Raw genomic sequence first — 13,414 nt, forward strand, 5'->3', positions numbered from 1 at the left:
TGTGCACTGTGGAGGTAATGATTTGGGCACTTTGACTGGGGTAGGTCTGGAAATGCTTTTAAAGGACACCTTTGAACAATTGATGGCACTTTTTCCTCAGACTGCCTTGGTATATTCAAATATATGCCAAAGACAGAAATGGAGGTGGTCAAACCAATTTTGTCCACAAATTGAGAAGTCGAGGAAGCATGTAAACAAATCTGTTTCAGCTTACATGAGAGACCATGGAATGGGCTCCCTGTACAACAATAACTTGCGTTACTACATGCAAGATATCTACAGAGGAGATGGAGTTCACTTCTCAGATGAGGGCAACAGAGTTTTCACTCTGAATTTAAGAATGTGCATTGGTACCTACTTATAAGTACCTAAATGTACCATAAACCCAAAAGCTCTTCTCAGAGCTACCCTACATCTGATCACTCACAATTATTATTGTACTCTAACTTTTTTCACTAATTTTCAAGAAAGTACGCTTCCCCAGAACGTTTCCCGGTTCGCGAACCGAGCGCACTCCACGCAAAAAAACTAAAAAAACGGTATATATTTTTTTGCCCTGCGAGAACCTTTCAAAGCCTCCACATCAAACCTAGGGGGTCAGGCACGATCTACTATGCCCCCTTATGGTCATTTGCCCCTTCGCTTTGGCCTCCTCTTGTCTCTCGATCCTACCGAGAGACAAGATGGCGGCCGCTACGGACTGTTTGCAATGTTTACAGACGCCGAAAAACCAATCACCTTCGCAAACCTCCGTAACGCGAAAAGTACGCGAAGCGGAGCGCTGTTACAGATATATATCTTTTTTTGAACGTTAATTTCTCAAAATCCACTGGAGCACATATATTGAGACCTAGCAAAGGCACATCGGGCTACCAGTCCCTACAATTTTGCCAAGTTTCGTGCAAATCCATTCAGCCGTTCGATTATTATTATTATTTTTTTTTTTGCCCCGCGGGGCCCTTTTAAAACCTCCACATCAAACCTAGGGGGTCAGCGAGGATCTACTATTCCCCCTTATGGTCATTTGCCCCTTCGCTTTCGCCTCCTCTTGTCTCTCGATCCTACCGAGAGACAAGATGGCGGCCGCTACGGACTGTTTGGAATGTTGACAGACGCCGGAGAACCAATCAGCTTCGCTTCACAAAGCTCCGTTGCGCGAAAAGTCCGCGAACCAGTGCGCTAACTGGTCCGCTGTTACAGATATATATATTTTTTTAAACGTTAATTTCTCAAAATCCACTGGAGCACATATATTGAGACCTACAAAAGGCACATCGGGCTACCAGTCCCTACAATTTTGCCAAGTTTCGTGCAAATCCATTCAGCCGTTCGGGCTAAAAGTGAGGCCAACCGCCCTATGGAAAACTCAATGTTAAAAACACGTTTTGGGACCCCCCTTTTTTCTCGGCCCCCACCGGACGAACCCCCCCCAAATTTTCAAGGGCTGCTCAGAAACAAAATGTGCCATTTTCCTGAAAATTTCAGCCAATTCCGTCCACAAACGCCAAAGTTATTAGACATAGAATTTTCAAAAAACCCATAGAGAAAAAATCCTAACTATATATACCTACTGGCGACCGCCAGTAGGTAATATAAATATATATATTGATAGTTAGAAAGATAGCCAGATAGACAGATCGATAGATAGATATTTATTTCAATGAAATAATTTCTTGATAAAACTGATTGTTTTTGGCTAGGAATTTCTGTATTGTAATATTAAGGAAAAAAGATTACTTGTCCTAACCAAAAGCAGCAAATCTGCCTATTACAATACTGTGAATTGATCGAGGGTATGCCTTAACCCCAAGGAGGTGAGCACTGTTTAACTGATGCTAATAAGTCCTCGTTAGTATAGTGGTCAGTATCCCCGCCTGTCACGCGGGAGACCGGGGTTCAATTCCCCGACGGGAAGGCGCTTCTTTTTATTCACACAATTAAATAAAATGATGTACTTTCTAACATTGTAAAATATATCTGTCATTATCCTTGCCTATTCCGATTGAGAAAAAAGGTGGAATTCACCGATGGCCAAAATGCTTACTGATGTGTTAACTGGAATTCATAATATGCTCTGAATATTTCAATATGCACAGGCGTACCATCAAAAACACTTTACATCTGCATTCTCTTGGAAAATGAGATGAAGCAGTGGTGAATCCTAGGCTGCGGTTCCACTCGATTGGCACCATTTACAAGTAGAATGACTGCTTTTGGTTAGTAGTGACCCCTGGTGGCTAATAGTTATAAGCTGCAAATGGTAAAGTGAGCTGATTATATAGATATATATATATAAATATATATATTGATAGTTAGAAAGATAGCCAGATTGACAGATCGATAGATAGATATTTATTTCAATGAAATAATTTCTTGATAAAACTGATTGTTTTTGGCTAGGAATTTCTGTATTGTAATATTTAGGAAAAAAGATTACTTGTCCTAACCAAAAGCAGCAAATCTGCCTATTACAATACTGTGAATTGATCGAGGGTATGCCTTAACCCCAAGGAGGTGAGCACTGTTTAACTGATGCTAATAAGTCCTCGTTAGTATAGTGGTCAGTATCCCCGCCTGTCACGCGGGAGACCGGGGTTCAATTCCCCGACGGGAATGCGATTCTTTTTATTCACACAATTAAATAAAATTATGTACTTTCTAACATTGTAAAATATATCTGTCATTATCCTTGCCTATTCCGATTGAGAAAAAAGGTGGAATTCACCGATGGCCAAAATGCTTACTGATGTGTTAACTGGAATAGATAATAATCTCTGAATATTTCAATATGCACAGGCGTACCATCAAAAACACTTTACATCTGCATTCTCTTGGAAAATGAGATGAAGCAGTGGTGAATCCTAGGCTGCGGTTCCACTCGATTGGCACCATTTACAAGTAGAATGACTGCTTTTGGTTAGTAGTGACCCCTGGTGGCTAATAGTTATAAGCTGCAAATGGTAAAGTGAGCTGATTATATAGATATATATATATAAATATATATATTGATAGTTAGAAAGATAGCCAGATAGACAGATCGATAGATAGATATTTATTTCAATGAAATAATTTCTTGATAAAACTGATTGTTTTTGGCTAGGAATTTCTGTATTGTAATATTTAGGAAAAAAGATTACTTGTCCTAACCAAAAGCAGCAAATCTGCCTATTACAATACTGTGAATTGATCGAGGGTATGCCTTAACCCCAAGGAGGTGAGCACTGTTTAACTGATGCCAATAAGTCCTCGTTAGTATAGTGGTCAGTATCCCCGCCTGTCGCGCGGGAGACCGGGGTTCAATTCCCCGACGGGGAGGTGATTCCTTTTATTCACACAATTAAATAAAATGATGTACTTTCTAACATTGTAAAATTTATCTGTCATTATCCTTGCCTATTCCGATAGAGAAAAAAGGTTGAATTCACTGATGGCCAAAATGCTTACTGATGTGTTAACTGAAATTCATAATATGCTCTGAATATTTCAATATGCACAGGCGTACCATCAAAAACACTTTACATCTGCATTCTCTTGGAAAATGAGATGAAGCTGTGGTGAATCCTAGGCTGCTGTTCCACTCGATTGGCACAATTTACAAGTAGAATGACTGCTTTTGGTTAGTAGTGACCCCTGGTGGCTAATAGTTATAAGCTGCAAATGGTAAAGTGAGCTGATTATATAGATATATATATATATAAATATATATATATTGATAGTTAGAAAGATAGCCAGATAGACAGATCGATAGATAGATATTTATTTCAATGAAATAATTTCTTGATAAAACTGATTGTTTTTGGCTAGGAATTTCTGTATTGTAATATTTAGGAAAAAAGATTACTTGTCCTAACCAAAAGCAGCAAATCTGCCTATTACAATACTGTGAATTGATCGAGGGTATGCCTTAACCCCAAGGAGGTGAGCACTGTTTAACTGATGCCAATAAGTCCTCGTTAGTATAGTGGGCAGTATCCCCGCCTGTCACGCGGGAGACCGGGGTTCAATTTCCCGACGGGGAGGCGATTCCTTTTATTCACACAATTAAATAAAATGATGTACTTTCTAACATTGTAAAATTTATCTGTCATTATCCTTGCCTATTCCGATAGAGAAAAAAGGTTGAATTCACTGATGGCCAAAATGCTTACTGATGTGTTAACTGAAATTCATAATATGCTCTGAATATTTCAATATGCACAGGCGTACCATCAAAAACACTTTACATCTGCATTCTCTTGGAAAATGAGATGAAGCAGTGGTGAATCCTAGGCTGCTGTTCCACTCGATTGGCACAATTTACAAGTAGAATGACTGCTTTTGGTTAGTAGTGACCCCTGGTGGCTAATAGTTATAAGCTGCAAATGGTAAAGTGAGCTGATTATATAGATATATATATATATATAAATATATATATTGATAGTTAGAAAGATAGCCAGATAGACAGATCGATAGATAGATATTTATTTCAATGAAATAATTTCTTGATAAAACTGATTGTTTTTGGCTAGGAATTTCTGTATTGTAATATTTAGGAAAAAAGATTAATTGTCCTAACCAAAAGCAGCAAATCTGCCTATTACAATACTGTGAATTGATCGAGGGTATGCCTTAACCCCAAGGAGGTGAGCACTGTTTAACTGATGCCAATAAGTCCTCGTTAGTATAGTGGTCAGTATCCCCGCCTGTCACGCGCGAGACCGGGGTTCATTTCCCTGACGGGGAGGCGATTCCATTTATTCACACAATTAAATAAAATGATGTACTTTCTAACATTGTAAAATATATCTGTCATTATCCTTGCCTATTCCGATAGAGAAAAAAGGTTGAATTCACTGATGGCCAAAATGCTTACTGATGTGTTAACTGAAATTCATAATATGCTCTGAATATTTCAATATGCACAGGCGTACCATCAAAAACACTTTACATCTGCATTCTCTTGGAAAATGAGATGAAGCAGTGGTGAATCCTAGGCTGCTGTTCCACTCGATTGGCACAATTTACAAGTAGAATGACTGCTTTTGGTTAGTAGTGACCCCTGGTGGCTAATAGTTATAAGCTGCAAATGGTAAAGTGAGCTGATTATATAGATATATATATATAAATATATATATTGATAGTTAGAAAGATAGCCAGATAGACAGATCGATAGATAGATATTTATTTCAATGAAATAATTTCTTGATAAAACTGATTGTTTTTGGCTAGGAATTTCTGTATTGTAATATTTAGGAAAAAAGATTACTTGTCCTAACCAAAAGCAGCAAATCTGCCTATTACAATACTGTGAATTGATCGAGGGTATGCCTTAACCCCAAGGAGGTGAGCACTGTTTAACTGATGCCAATAAGTCCTCGTTAGTATAGTGGTCAGTATCCCCGCCTGTCACGCGGGAGACCGGGGTTCAATTCCCCGACGGGGAGGCGATTCCTTTTATTCACACAATTAAATAAAATGATGTACTTTCTAACATTGTAAAATATATCTGTCATTATCCTTGCCTATTCTGATTGAGAAAAAAGGTTGAATTCACTGATGGCCAAAATGCTTACTGATGTGTTAACTGAAATTCATAATATGCTCTGAATATTTCAATATGCACAGGCGTACCATCAAAAACACTTTACATCTGCATTCTCCTGGAAAATGAGATGAAGAAGTGGTGAATCCTAGGCTGCTGTTCCACTCGATTGGCACAATTTACAAGTAGAATGACTGCTTTTGGTTAGTAGTGACCCCTGGTGGCTAATAGTTATAAGCTGCAAATGGTAAAGTGAGCTGATTATATAGATATATATATATAAATATATATATTGATAGTTAGAAAGATAGCCAGATAGACAGATCGATAGATAGATATTTATTTCAATGAAATAATTTCTTGATAAAACTGATTGTTTTTGGCTAGGAATTTCTGTATTGTAATATTTAGGAAAAAAGATTACTTGTCCTAACCAAAAGCAGCAAATCTGCCTATTACAATACTGTGAATTGATCGAGGGTATGCCTTAACCCCAAGGAGGTGAGCACTGTTTAACTGATGCCAATAAGTCCTCGTTAGTATAGTGGTCAGTATCCCCGCCTGTCACGCGCGAGACCGGGGTTCAATTCCCTGACGGGGAGGCGATTCCATTTATTCACACAATTAAATAAAATGATGTACTTTCTAACATTGTAAAATATATCTGTCATTATCCTTGCCTATTCCGATAGAGAAAAAAGGTTGAATTCACTGATGGCCAAAATGCTTACTGATGTGTTAACTGAAATTCATAATATGCTCTGAATATTTCAATATGCACAGGCGTACCATCAAAAACACTTTACATCTGCATTCTCTTGGAAAATGAGATGAAGCAGTGGTGAATCCTAGGCTGCTGTTCCACTCGATTGGCACAATTTACAAGTAGAATGACTGCTTTTGGTTAGTAGTGACCCCTGGTGGCTAATAGTTATAAGCTGCAAATGGTAAAGTGAGCTGATTATATAGATATATATATATATAAATATATATATTGATAGTTAGAAAGATAGCCAGATAGACAGATCGATAGATAGATATTTATTTCAATGAAATAATTTCTTGATAAAACTGATTGTTTTTGGCTAGGAATTTCTGTATTGTAATATTTAGGAAAAAAGATTACTTGTCCTAACCAAAAGCAGCAAATCTGCCTATTACAATACTGTGAATTGATCGAGGGTATGCCTTAACCCCAAGGAGGTGAGCACTGTTTAACTGATGCCAATAAGTCCTCGTTAGTATAGTGGTCAGTATCCCCGCCTGTCACGCGGGAGACCGGGGTTCAATTCCCCGACGGGGAGGCGATTCCTTTTATTCACACAATTAAATAAAATGATGTACTTTCTAACATTGTAAAATATATCTGTCATTATCCTTGCCTATTCTGATTGAGAAAAAAGGTTGAATTCACTGATGGCCAAAATGCTTACTGATGTGTTAACTGAAATTCATAATATGCTCTGAATATTTCAATATGCACAGGCGTACCATCAAAAACACTTTACATCTGCATTCTCCTGGAAAATGAGATGAAGAAGTGGTGAATCCTAGGCTGCTGTTCCACTCGATTGGCACAATTTACAAGTAGAATGACTGCTTTTGGTTAGTAGTGACCCCTGGTGGCTAATAGTTATAAGCTGCAAATGGTAAAGTGAGCTGATTATATATATATATATATATATAAATATATATATTGATAGTTAGAAAGATAGCCAGATAGACAGATCGATAGATAGATATTTATTTCAATGAAATAATTTCTTGATAAAACTGATTGTTTTTGGCTAGGAATTTCTGTATTGTAATATTTAGGAAAAAAGATTACTTGTCCTAACCAAAAGCAGCAAATCTGCCTATTACAATACTGTGAATTGATCGAGGGTATGCCTTAACCCCAAGTAGGTGAGCACTGTTTAACTGATGCTAATAAGTCCTCGTTAGTAGAGTGGTCAGTATGCCCGCCTGTCACGCGGGAGACCGGGGTTCAATTCCCCGACGGGAAGGCGATTCTTTTTATTCACACAATTAAATAAAATGATGTACTTTCTAACATTGTAAAATATATCTGTCATTATCCTTGCCTATTCTGATTGAGAAAAAAGGTGGAATTCACCGATGGCCAAAATGCTTACTGATGTGTTAACTGAAATTCATAATATGCTCTGAATATTTCAATATGCACAGGCGTACCATCAAAAACACTTTACATCTGCATTCTCTTGGAAAATGAGATGAAGCAGTGGTGAATCCTAGGCTGCTGTTCCACTCGATTGGCACAATTTACAAGTAGAATGACTGCTTTTGGTTAGTAGTGACCCCTGGTGGCTAATAGTTATAAGCTGCAAATGGTAAAGTGAGCTGATTATATAGATATATATATATAAATATATATATTGATAGTTAGAAAGATAGCCAGATAGACAGATCGATAGATAGATATTTATTTCAATGAAATAATTTCTTGATAAAACTGATTGTTTTTGGCTAGGAATTTCTGTATTGTAATATTTAGGAAAAAAGATTACTTGTCCTAACCAAAAGCAGCAAATCTGCCTATTACAATACTGTGAATTGATCGAGGGTATGCCTTAACCCCAAGGAGGTGAGCACTGTTTAACTGATGCCAATAAGTCCTCGTTAGTATAGTGGTCAGTATCCCCGCCTGTCACGCGCGAGCCCGGGGTTCAATTCCCCGACGGGGAGGCGATTCCATTTATTCACACAATTAAATAAAATGATGTACTTTCTAACATTGTAAAATATATCTGTCATTATCCTTGCCTATTCCGATAGAGAAAAAAGGTTGAATTCACTGATGGCCAAAATGCTTACTGATGTGTTAACTGAAATTCATAATATGCTCTGAATATTTCAATATGCACAGGCGTACCATCAAAAACACTTTACATCTGCATTCTCTTGGAAAATGAGATGAAGCAGTGGTGAATCCTAGGCTGCTGTTCCACTCGATTGGCACAGTTTACAAGTAGAATGACTGCTTTTGGTTAGTAGTGACCCCTGGTGGCTAATAGTTATAAGCTGCAAATGGTAAAGTGAGCTGATTATATAGATATATATATAAATATATATATTGATAGTTAGAAAGATAGCCAGATAGACAGATCGATAGATAGATATTTATTTCAATGAAATAATTTCTTGATAAAACTGATTGTTTTTGGCTAGGAATTTCTGTATTGTAATATTTAGGAAAAAAGATTACTTGTCCTAACCAAAAGCAGCAAATCTTCCTATTACAATACTGTGAATTGATCGAGGGTATGCCTTAACCCCAAGGAGGTGAGCACTGTTTAACTGATGCCAATAAGTCCTCGTTAGTATAGTGGTCAGTATAGTGGTCAGTATCCCCGCCTGTCACGCGGGAGACCGGGGTTCAATTCCCCGACGAGGAGGCGATTCCTTTTATTCACACAATTAAATAAAATGATGTACTTTCTAACATTGTAAAATATATCTGTCATTATCCTTGCCTATTCTGATTGAGAAAAAAGGTTGAATTCACTGATGGCCAAAATGCTTACTGATGTGTTAACTGAAATTCATAATATGCTCTGAATATTTCAATATGCACAGGCGTACCATCAAAAACACTTTACATCTGCATTCTCCTGGAAAATGAGATGAAGAAGTGGTGAATCCTAGGCTGCTGTTCCACTCGATTGGCACAATTTACAATTGAATGACTGCTTTTGGTTAGTAGTGACCCCTGGTGGCTAATAGTTATAAGCTGCAAATGGTAAAGTGAGCTGATTATATAGATATATATATATAAATATATATATTGATAGTTAGAAAGATAGCCAGATAGACAGATCGATAGATAGATATTTATTTCAATGAAATAATTTCTTGATAAAACTGATTGTTTTTGGCTAGGAATTTCTGTATTGTAATATTTAGGAAAAAAGATTACTTGTCCTAACCAAAAGCAGCAAATCTGCCTATTACAATACTGTGAATTGATCGAGGGTATGCCTTAACCCCAAGGAGGTGAGCACTGTTTAACTGATGCTAATAAGTCCTCGTTAGTATAGTGGTCAGTATGCCCGCCTGTCACGCGGGAGACCGGGGTTCAATTCCCCGACGGGAAGGCGATTCTTTTTATTCACACAATTAAATAAAATGATGTACTTTCTAACATTTTAAAATATATCTGTCATTATCCTTGCCTATTCCGATTGAGAAAAAAGGTGGAATTCACCGATGGCCAAAATGCTTACTGATGTGTTAACTGGAATTCATAATATGCTCTGAATATTTCAATATGCACAGGCGTACCATCAAAAACACTTTACATCTGCATTCTCTTGGAAAATGAGATGAAGCAGTGGTGAATCCTAGGCTGCTGTTCCACTCGATTGGCACAATTTACAAGTAGAATGACTGCTTTTGGTTAGTAGTGACCCCTGGTGGCTAATAGTTATAAGCTGCAAATGGTAAAGTGAGCTGATTATATATATATATATATATATATATAAATATATATATTGATAGTTAGAAAGATAGCCAGATAGACAGATCGATAGATAGATATTTATTTCAATGAAATAATTTCTTGATAAAACTGATTGTTTTTGGCTAGGAATTTCTGTATTGTAATATTTAGGAAAAAAGATTACTTTTCCTAACCAAAAGCAGCAAATCTGCCTATTACAATACTGTGAATTGATCGAGGGTATGCCTTAACCCCAAGGAGGTGAGCACTGTTTAACTGATGCCAATAAGTCCTCGTTAGTATAGTGGTCAGTATCCCCGCCTGTCACGCGGGAGACCGGGGTTCAATTTCCCGATGGGGAGGCGATTCCTTTTATTCACACAATTAAATAAAATGATGTACTTTCTAACATTGTAAAATGTATCTGTCATTATCCTTGCCTATTCCGATAGAGAAAAAAGGTTGAATTCACTGATGGCCAAAATGCTTACTGATGTGTTAACTGAAATTCATAATATGCTCTGAATATTTCAATATGCACAGGCGTACCATCAAAAACACTTTACATCTGCATTCTCTTGGAAAATGAGATGAAGCAGTGGTGAATCCTAGGCTGCTGTTCCACTCGATTGGCACAATTTACAAGTAGAATGACTGCTTTTGGTTAGTAGTGACCCCTGGTGGCTAATAGTTATATGCTGCAAATGGTAAAGTGAGCTGATTATATAGATATATATATATTCACTGAAAAAACCATAGGTTATAGACCATATATAGTTAGGAACTAGCATTTAAAAAACCTTATTTTACTCACACAAAACCATTGAAATTCCATATATAGTTAGTTGCACTAACTATATATCGCGCACCCGCAATCCACTGCTGATGATGTCACATATTACATCATTCATGACATGGTCAGTGACATCACTGATGACATCACTGATGACATCTCAAATGACATCACTGATGACATCACTGATGACATCTCATTTGACATCACTGATGACATCACTGATGACATCTCATTTGACATCATTCTTGTGCTAATACGATAAACCTCTTCAGACTCTAATATAACCTTAGATACACTCAGTGTATACAGACACTCACACACTGTCACTCATCCATGGAGTTACTCACACACCTAGTCAGTCATGCAAAGAAACAATCTCACCTCCATTTCCTCAACTATACAGTTATACACACCTTACTTATTGAAACATATACTAACACATATTTACTCTCTTATACAATCCCTGGTACAAGTTCACAATGATCCATACAGCCACTCACACATTCAGTGGCTCTCATGCACAGTTATTTATATATGCCAACTCTCACATGTACTGTGTTTTACATATGTACTTACTATGACATGTAGCATTGAGATATCCATTCACTCATCAATACACTCATGCACACAGTCAACCGCCCATGTAGCTTTTTCCACATGCACTCTTGAACTCATACACCTAGTGAATCCACTGCTCACACATCTATGCACAGAGTCACACACCTCCCAGCCACCCCCACACAAACTCAATCTCCCATAGAAATACTTGGGCAACCAATTAATAACACATATAGCCTCTCGTATAGCTAATGATCAACACATGCAGCAGTTTACATCACAACAGACATAATGATGCACAAATTAAGACAGTTTAGTCACTAACCCATGCATTCAGTGAGACACATTTAATCACTCACTCATACAGTCAGTCACGCACCTACTAAATCCTTCATCCAGACACTTATACATCCGCTCATTCTTCAATATCTAAGACATATTTTAACTTTACAGAAACATACAGTCACTGGATGTTGTCATCAGTGATGTCATTTGAGATGTCATCAGTGATGTCATCAGTGATGTCACTGACCATGTCATGAATGATGTAATATGTTACATCATCAGCAGTGGATTGCGGGTGCGCGATATATAGTTAGTGCAACTAACTATATATGGAATTTCAATGGTTTTGTGTGAGTAAAATAAGGTTTTTTAAATGCTAGTTCCTAACTATATATGGTCTATAACCTATGGTTTTTTCAGTGAATTTTCAAGGTTTTGTAAATGCTAATTCCTAACTATATATGGTCTATAACCTATGGTTTTTTCTGTGAATTTCATTGGTTTTTTAACAGCTAATATCTGTAGCTGTAAAATGTATTCTTCTTTAAATCCAAAAATATATTTTATATGTTTATGAATAATTTTTTTTTTAAATATTTTTTTTTCTTCGTTCCCGGTACGCGAACCGGAAGCGAACCCAAAAATTTTTTTTTTAAAAAAGAACAGTAAGTATAAGGGAAGGAAACAGACAGTTATATTAAAAGAAAGACAGCTATAGGGGAGTAAACTAGAGATACTATTACCCGTAATCCACTGCTGATGATGTCACATATTACATCATTCATGACATGCTCAGTGACATCATCAGCAGAGGATTGCGGGTAACAGTATCCCTAGTTTATTCCCTATAGCTGTGTTTCTTTTAACATAACTGTCTGTTTCCTTCCCTTATACTTACTGTTCTTTTAAAAAAAAATGTTTTAGATCTGTCAGAAACAGTGAAAGTAATGAAATATAAAAGACTACGTAGAATATGAGCACTGTATGCAACAACTTTGACACTGACAGAAGCCTCACCTTCTCCATGCCTCCTACACAGTTCTACATGTACATCATAAATGCAAACAGAACAGAATTAATTATACATGTTAAATGGTTTATTTTTGCTGTTCTCAGAATGTATCAAATTTCACTAAAACAGTGACTTGAAGGTATTCATCATATAACAGCGGGGAAAAAAAAACACAATCAAAATGATTGTGTTTAAAAAACCCATACATTACAAATCAGAATTCAGAACTCCTTAAAGTTAACTTACTTTCCATGACGGCCAAGGATGTCCTATGAACAGCTTACACTCTGTTGTGCTGTTATTACTTTCAACCCGCCACTTTCTGAAAGAAAACCTCCATCGTTTTCAAAAACATGTTACATACAATAAATGACTTCTCGCTCTCTACCACACGATTCCACAAGGCCAAATCGTGTCAGAGCCATGTATAACTCTTGGATTTCTTGTAAGCCAATCCCGTCTTTTCGCATTTCCGCAACTTTCAGAATTAAAATGTTGAAGATCATTTACACAATCCTGGACTAGTAATATCTTCCCCTTCTTGCTCAATCATATTCTACATTTCCTATCACACTGATACTGCTTACTATGAAGCAGACTTACACTACCTTTATGACTAGTACAATTATTTAATTCTCTACATCACTTTTAATCACAAAGCAATGTAAAACAGTAGACAGCATTGCAGACTTACATTCCCTCTACTCCATGTTTTGATTCGCTGCTTCAATTAGCTTATAAAAAGAAATAGTTTTTCTGAACTCATTCAAACTGCACGTATTT

General features: G+C 37.0%; 7 non-coding genes across 7 annotated transcripts; all 7 read left to right on the forward strand.

Annotated features, from left to right (window-relative positions):
- Positions 1–1,843: 1,843 nt before the first annotated feature.
- TRNAD-GUC (transfer RNA aspartic acid (anticodon GUC)) lies at positions 1,844–1,915 on the forward strand. The gene has a single exon. It is a non-coding gene; the product is annotated as a tRNA-Asp (tRNA).
- Positions 1,916–2,543: 628 nt separating this feature from the next.
- Positions 2,544–2,615, forward strand: TRNAD-GUC (transfer RNA aspartic acid (anticodon GUC)). The gene has a single exon. It is a non-coding gene; the product is annotated as a tRNA-Asp (tRNA).
- A 628-nt stretch (positions 2,616–3,243) lies between these two features.
- TRNAD-GUC (transfer RNA aspartic acid (anticodon GUC)) lies at positions 3,244–3,315 on the forward strand. The gene has a single exon. It is a non-coding gene; the product is annotated as a tRNA-Asp (tRNA).
- A 2,036-nt stretch (positions 3,316–5,351) lies between these two features.
- TRNAD-GUC (transfer RNA aspartic acid (anticodon GUC)) lies at positions 5,352–5,423 on the forward strand. Its single transcript has one exon. It is a non-coding gene; the product is annotated as a tRNA-Asp (tRNA).
- Positions 5,424–6,753: 1,330 nt separating this feature from the next.
- Positions 6,754–6,825, forward strand: TRNAD-GUC (transfer RNA aspartic acid (anticodon GUC)). Its single transcript has one exon. It is a non-coding gene; the product is annotated as a tRNA-Asp (tRNA).
- Positions 6,826–7,455: 630 nt separating this feature from the next.
- TRNAD-GUC (transfer RNA aspartic acid (anticodon GUC)) lies at positions 7,456–7,527 on the forward strand. Its single transcript has one exon. It is a non-coding gene; the product is annotated as a tRNA-Asp (tRNA).
- A 2,037-nt stretch (positions 7,528–9,564) lies between these two features.
- On the forward strand, positions 9,565–9,636 carry TRNAD-GUC (transfer RNA aspartic acid (anticodon GUC)). Its single transcript has one exon. It is a non-coding gene; the product is annotated as a tRNA-Asp (tRNA).
- Positions 9,637–13,414: the final 3,778 nt, after the last annotated feature.

This window comes from Lissotriton helveticus, chromosome 1_2, assembly GCF_964261635.1.
Source record: "Lissotriton helveticus chromosome 1_2, aLisHel1.1, whole genome shotgun sequence".
In the NCBI taxonomy this organism is placed as follows: domain Eukaryota; kingdom Metazoa; phylum Chordata; class Amphibia; order Caudata; family Salamandridae; genus Lissotriton; species Lissotriton helveticus.